Source organism: Scyliorhinus torazame, chromosome 21 (assembly GCF_047496885.1).
Source record: "Scyliorhinus torazame isolate Kashiwa2021f chromosome 21, sScyTor2.1, whole genome shotgun sequence".
NCBI classification, from domain to species: domain Eukaryota; kingdom Metazoa; phylum Chordata; class Chondrichthyes; order Carcharhiniformes; family Scyliorhinidae; genus Scyliorhinus; species Scyliorhinus torazame.
The window spans coordinates 117,141,853-117,149,422 of NC_092727.1; the positions used below are offsets into that span (position 1 = coordinate 117,141,853).

The 7,570-nt window shown below is 45.3% G+C and overlaps 1 long non-coding RNA gene across 1 annotated transcript; it reads right to left on the minus strand.

Moving 5' to 3' along the window:
- Window positions 1-1,318: 1,318 nt before the first annotated feature.
- Window positions 1,319-7,344, minus strand: LOC140398564 (uncharacterized). The gene is made up of 2 exons (XR_011937510.1): window positions 6,639-7,344; window positions 1,319-3,440 (listed from the first exon to the last, which is right to left on the minus strand). It is a non-coding gene; the product is annotated as an uncharacterized lncRNA (long non-coding RNA).
- Between the last annotated feature and the right edge of the window lie 226 nt (window positions 7,345-7,570).

Sequence of the window (7,570 nt, forward strand, 5' to 3'; positions counted from 1 at the left end):
TGAATGGGCTAGGGTCTGGCAGATGGAATACAATGTTGACAAATGTGAGGTTATCCATTTTGTAGGAATAACAGCAAAAGGGATTATTATTTAAATGATAAAATATTAAAACATGCTGCTGTGCAGAGACACCTGGGTGTGCTGGTGCATGAGTAGCAAAAAGTTGGTTTACGGGTGCAACAGGTGATTAAGAAGGCGAATGGAATTTTATCCTTCATTGCTAGAGGGATGGAGTTTAAGATTAGGGAGGTTATGCTGCAATTGTATAAGGTGTTAGTGAGGCCACACCTGGAGTATTGTGTTCAGTTTTGGTCTCCTTACTTGAGAAAGGACGTACTGGCACTGGAGGGTGTGCAGAGGAGATCCACTAGGTTAATCCCAGAGCTGAAGGGGTTGGATTACGAGGAGAGGTTGAGTAGGCTGGGACTGTACTAGTTGGAATTTAGAAGGATGAGGGGGGGATCTTATAGAAACATATAAAATTATGAAGGGAATAGATAGGATAAATGCAGGCAGGTTGTTTCCACTGGCGGGTGAAAGCAGAACTAGGGGGCATAGCCTCAAAATAAGGGAAAGTAGATTTAGGACTGAGTTTAGGAGGAACTTCTTCACCCAAAGGGTTGTGAATCTATGGAATTCCTTGCTCAGTGAAGCAGTAGAGGCTCCTTCATTAAATGTTTTTAAGATAAAGGTAGATAGTTTTTTGAAGAATAAAGGGATTAAGGGTTATGGTGTTCAGGCCGGAAAGTGGAGCTGAGTCCACAAAAGATCAACCATGATCTCATTGAATGGTGGAGCAGGCTCGAGGGGCCAGATGGCCTACTCCTGCTCCTAGTTCTTATGTTCTCAGAGTCAAACCCAGCTCGGGAGAGTGGGGGGGGGGGGGAGTATTCTCTCTTCCAACCTCTTCCATCGGGGGGGGGGGGGGGGGGGGGGGGGAGAGTATTCTCTCTTCCAACCTCTTCCAGCAGGGGGGGGAGGGGGGGGGAGTATTCTCTCTTCCAACCTCTTCCATCAGGCAGAAAATAATCTGAGAAAGTCTGGGAGCAAGCACTAACAGATTCAAAAACAGCTTCTTCCCCACTGTTACCAGATTCCTGAATGATTCTCTTACGGACTGAACAGATCTCGCCACACATCTTCTTTGCTGGGTAGCACTACATTCCGTATGCTTCACCCGAGTCTATGCCTATGTACTTACATTGTATATCTATCGTATGTCCTATGTTTCTCATGTGTGGAATGATCTGACTGTACACAGAACAATGCTTTTCACTGTACTTCGGTACTGAGGCCAATAAATCTAAATCTAAAACGCTTTGTATAAAAATTTATATTTTATAAATTCTCTGCAATGCAGAATCCAATAATTACATATTCCGCTGAAGATTTATAAAGTCACAAATACTTTAATAATGGAGTGGTGGAATATTTTTAAACATTGGTCTTGCTTGGTCTAACTTATAGCCTACCTTCTGCTCCATAAAGCGGCTGTAAAAACATTGGATCAACAGGTAGAAGTGAAACAAAACATTCTTCCATGTGAAAGGCAAAAGCTATCATTAGTAGCGAATTGAGAGTAATATATCTCATTGTCCAAACGAAGTCAATGCTGAAATCTGTTTGAGAAATTGGTTAATATCTTAAACCTCTCTCAATTGATGATGTCTCCAGTCCCCAAGCCTCCAATCACAAAGTCCCGTCTCCAGGGTGGCATACAAACATATTAATTAGCAGCAATCAGGCCACGGTCAATACTCGGCCGTCGATCCTGCTCTGCCATTCAATAAGATCATGGCTGATCTGATTGTAACTTCAACCGATAACCTTTCACACCCTTGTTAACCAAGAATCTATCTAGCTCTGCCTTAAAATTATTCAGACTTTGCTCCCACTGCCTTTGAGGATGAGAGTTCCAAAGACTCAAGACCCTCTGAGAAGAAATTTAGAATCCATAGAATCCCTAGTGCAGAAGGAGGCCATTCGGCCCATCGAGGTTGCACTGACCCGCTGAAAGAGCACTCTACCTTGACCCACTCCCCCCACCGTATCTCTGCAAATCTAACTAATCTGCACATCGCTGGGCAACAAGCGGCAATTTTTCTAGCATAGCCAATCCACCTAGCCTGCACATCTTTGGGCTGTGAGAAGAAACCTGAGCACCTGGAGGAAACCCACGCAGACACGGGGAGAACATGCAGACTCCATACGGACAGTTAATCAGGGTCAGAGTCGAACCCTATTCTCTGGTGCTATGAGGCAGCAATGCTCACCACTGTGCCACCGATCTTCTCATCTATATCTCAAATGAAGAGCGTCTTATTTTTAAACAGTGACCGCTAGTTCTGGGTTCTCAGGCAAGAGGAAACATCTTCTCCACATCCATCCTGCATATTCCTCAGGATCTGAAAGGTTTTGATCAAATCGCCTCTTAGCTCTTCTAAACTCTAATGGATAAACCTGACCTCTCCAACCTTTCCTCATTAGACAACCCGCTCATTCCAAGTATTAGTCTAGAAAAATTATTGGGATCATTTTTCAGCTCTTGCGCCACATGGGTGCATGCATCTCGTGGGACTGGCAGCCTTGGCTAACATTCCCTCTCTAATGCAGGGCATCCTAGCATGTTGTAATGCATCTACCGCTGCCCCAGAAACATCTGCTAACTTAACAGTCCGGTGCCTGAACCTGTTTCTGGTTCAGAGAAAATGGAGGAATTTTATAGCTTGACATGATTGTTTGCAATTAAACTTGCAACTGCATCCTGCAGCTTTGCATCTGCCACATTAGAAAATGTCTTCGTTGATATCTGAACCCAAGTAGTGATGCCTCATTTCTGTGTCTGTGGCATTCTCTGTAGGATGATCAGCACCAGCTCAGAGATAGGTCATCTTTATTTTCACTTCAACTTTGCCCTGGAAAAGGTGCAGCAGAAATCTCCATCCAGGTATCAGTAGCCACCTGCATTATACAGGTCCTGCCAGTGACCGACCAACAAGCAGCTGCAGTGGATGATGGGATTTGATAGGAATACTTCAAACTTTCAGATACCATTTCAGAAAATAATAGAGAAGTAGATTCAATTATTATCTCCTTCAAACGCCAATAGTTTTTCTGTGCATTCCAATTTAGATTTTCAGCAATTTTCTTTCTTAATCTGTAAATTGAGTCGAACTGAAGAGGAGAGTTGAAGCTGAAGAAAAAAAGAAACGAGGAGCTTGAGTGCATTACGAAACAATTGGCAGACGCTAATGACGATACCATTTTGAAATGATTACCATTAAAAACAGAAGCATCAACGTGCTGCTTTCTCGGTTTGCTCGTATGGACTTGTCAGGTATATCTATTCAGCGCACATTTTTGGTCTACTTTTCCAATGAGCAAGAATAAATTTTATTTGAACAACATACTGCCTTCTGTTCATTTTCTGTCTTGAAAATCTGTTGTGGAAAAGTTGACATTGTGACAAAGCTGGCAGTGCTGTTCGGTAATTTGGACATTCTGAATTCTCCCTCCGTGTACCCGAACAGGCGCCGGAATGCGGCGACTCAGGGCTTTTCACAGTAACGTCATTGCAGTGTTAATACAAGCCTACTTGTGACAATAAAGATTATTAAATTAAATTAACTGTGCTCACGTCTGCCTGTGCAGTCCGATTTACCAGGTGTAACGCTCACTGCATTTTAAGCTCCATCACCCAATGCCTTGTGACTTCACAACATATGAAATTCGATGCCAACGTGAACTTTCTTACTCTGGAGTTCTCTGACGTACAATCACAGGGATTTACACAGCAGGTGGAATTTACGAAAGGTTCAAGTAACCTTGCGAACGTCTTTGGAATTCCACCTCAGCATTAGTTACTGCCATCAAAGGGAGCAATTGGAAAATGCATGGGTACTACCCCATCAAACTGTGTTCAATTCTACCTGAAGGTACAGAATACTCAGGTTTACATCATGAGCATAGTGGTATGAAGCAATAGTTTACAGAGAATGCTTTTGTTTAAAGACATGAATCTACGGAACCTGCGTCAATAATGACAATTTACCTGCACCTTCCAGAACAAGCAATAATTATATTGCCAATCCACCACAAGCCCTCAATTCCTTTTGGCCTCAATGCATTATTTTATTACTAACTTTCCTCAATCAGATAATACCTGTAGATGCCATAAAACACTCCTGTGTATTGATTGCACTTACTCTGTGTGGGAGAAGACTTTTAAACTGTGAGCTCTGATCAGTGTCTCTCAATCACACACAAAGAATCTGCAGGTCAATTAAACTAAGGATAATTGAATGTCTGATGAAAATCCAGGTAATTATAGGCCACTGCGCTTGACTTCAGTGATCGTGAAATTGTTGGAAAAGATTCTCAGAGATAGGATCTATGGACATTTGGAAGTGAATGGTCTTATTAACGACAGGCAGCCCAGCATGGTTTTGTATGAGGGGGGTCATGTCTCACTAATTTGATTGAATCTTTTTAAAGAGGTGACAAAAATGATTGACGAGGGAAGGGTTGTGGATGTTGTCTACATGGACTTTAGCAAAGCACTTGATAAGGTGCCTCATGGCAGGCTGGTGCAAAATAGATCACATGGGGTCAGGTGTGAACTAGCTGGATGGATCCAGAACTGCCTTGGCCACAGAAGACAGAGGGTAGCAGTGGAAGGGTGTTTTTCCCAAATGGAGGTCTGTAACTGGTGGTGTTCCGCAGGAATCAGTTCTGGGACCTCTGCTCTTTGTAATATATACAAGTGACTTGGAAGAAAATGTAGCGGATCTGATTAGCAAGTTTGCGGTTGATACTAAGATTGCAGGAGTTGCGGATAGTGATGAAGACTGTCAGAGAATACAACAGGATTTCGATAGGCTGCAAAATTGGGCAGAGAAATGGCAGATGGAATTTAACCCGGACATATGTGAGGTGATGCATTTTGGTAGATCCAATTCAGGTTGGAGCTATAAAATAAATGGCAGAAGCATGGCAGAAACACAGAGAGATCTGGGCGTGCAGGTCCACAGATCCTTAAAAGTGGCAGCACAGGTGGAAATGGTGGTAAAGAAAGCATATGGCAAGCTTGCCTTCATAGGACGGGGTATCGAGTATAAAAGCTCGAAAATTATGTTACAATTATATAGAATGTTGGTTAGGCCACATTTGGAATACTGTGTCCAATTCTGGTCACCGCACTACAAGAAGGACGTGGAGGCTTTGGAGAGAGTACAGAAAAGGTTTACCAGGATGTTGCCTGGTATGGAGGGTATTAGCCAGGAGGAGTGTTTGAATAAACTGGGATTGTTCTCCCTAGAGAAACAGAGGCTGAGGGGTGACCTGATAGAAGTTTATAAAATTATTAGGGGTATAGATAGGGTGAATAGTTGAGAGGCTTTTTCCCAGGGCGGAAATGACAATTATAAGGGGGCACAAGTTCAAGATGCGAGGGGAAAGGTTCAGTGGAGATGTGCGGATTAAGTCTTTTTACACAGAGGTGGTGGTGGCCTGGAATACACTGCCAAGTGAGGTGGTTGAGACAGATACGTTAGCGACCTTTAAGACTTATCTGGATAGGCACATGAACAGACAGGGTATAGGATTCGGCGGTTGGTCTAGATAGGACACGTGATCGGCGCAGGCTTGGAGGGCCAAAGCGCCTGTTCCTGTGCTGCATTGTTCTTTGTTCTTTTGAAAGGTCAGTGAGCTAGTCAGCAATGTCCCAGACAAGTTAATCATAGAATCCTTACAGTGCAGAAGGAGACCATTCGGCCCATCGAGTCTGCACCAGTCTTTGGAAAGAGCACCCTACTTAAGCTCACGCCTCCGCCCTATCTCTGTAACCCAACTTAACCTATTGGACACTAAGGGGCAATTTAGCATGGCCAGTACATCTGACCTGCACACCTTTAGACTGTGGGAGGAAATCCGAGTCACCCAAGGCCAGAATTAAACACAGGTCTCTGAAGCTGTGCGACAGCAGTGCCACCATTACGGCCTAAACTACACGGCCAGTCCTGCAAAATACGATGCTTGATGTAAGGATAGATTTTTAAAATATTTTGGGGGAATATTGGGCGGGATTCTCCAAAGGCGCGGCAGAGTGTCACGTTTCACGACGGCGCGAACAGGCCGCCGGCAGCATCGATTCAGGCCCTGAAAATGGGCCAGCAGTGGGACCACGGGAAACGCGGTGGGCATGGCACCAGAGCAGTGCCATCATCGCGCGACGCCCGGATGACGCGGCGCCGTGCCATTTTGTGTGCGCAATCTGCGCACAGGCCCCGACACAGATGGCTGCGCCCCGCCGTGACGCCCCCAGGGACAATGACCTGGAGACACTGCTGGACGCAGTGGAAGAGTGAAGGTCGATCCTGTACCCAAGACGTGGCCACCGGCACCCGACCAGCAGTCAGGCGCAACTGGCGTGATGTGGGCATCGCCGTTAGCGCTGTGGGGCACACCCCTCATTCTGGGGAGCAGTGCCGCAAGAAGCTCCACGACCTCACGAGGGCAACCAGGGTAAGTACCCCGAGAGTTCCCCAGGGCCACATCCCGCCCCCCCCCCCCCCCCCCCCCCCCCTTTGCTTGACTCCATTGCGGATCTCAAAATGCTGCCTCGTCATAGATAACCTTACCCATTAGGCCATCATGGTAAGATGAGCTCATATCGGTATCTTTGGCAGACATAATATTATTAGAGCTAGGCCACTGAGCAGAGAAGTCAGGAAACACTTCTTCAAAGGACAGTAGAAATATATGGAATGGTTTTCGCCAAAAGTTGTGGATTCGGGGTCAAATGAAATCTTCTTGACCGAGATCAACGGATTTTCTTTACTAGATAAGGATAACAAGGGATGTGGATCAGCAAATAATCGAATTGAATTGAGGAATAGACTTGAGGCTGAATGACCTACTCCTGCTTCTGTATTCCAAGCATTGGTAGACTATTCCACAGTGGGCCCCATTATAGCAGAGCCAGATTCTGTTTTGACCTGACAGCCATGTACTGCACTTCCAGCAGAGGGCACTGGATGGCCACTGGAAGTGGCTAGCTTTACAGATTGTGGTTTGGCTCTTGGTCAATTGCTGCCACGGATACCAACTGGTTTAGAAGTAGGCAGGAGACTGGACGCGCGATCTAGTGTGCATTGCTCACCACTAGTCGGTGCCTTTTCCCACCTCGGCATTTGCAAAGCTAATGGAATCAGCATGTTACGTTAAGACTTGTGTGACTGCTCAGCAGCAGTGCTCAGCATTTGGTAAGTTCCTGGTCTCAGAAATGACACGTTTAAATTGGAGCGCGTGGACAGAGAATAATCGGCAGCCAAGTTACCCTAAGGTACTGTTACAGCTATAATTACAGCAAATTACTGCGGACAGCTGGAAATTTGAAATAAAAACTCAGCCAGTCTGGCAAATCTGTGAAGGGACGTTTCAGTCGAATAAAGTCATATTGACTCAAAAGGCCAACTCTGTTTCTCGCTCCTCAGATGCTGCCAGGTCTGCTGAGCTTTTCCAGCACTTTGTTTTCATATGTACTTTTATTGCTGGCTGAAGAGCCCGGACT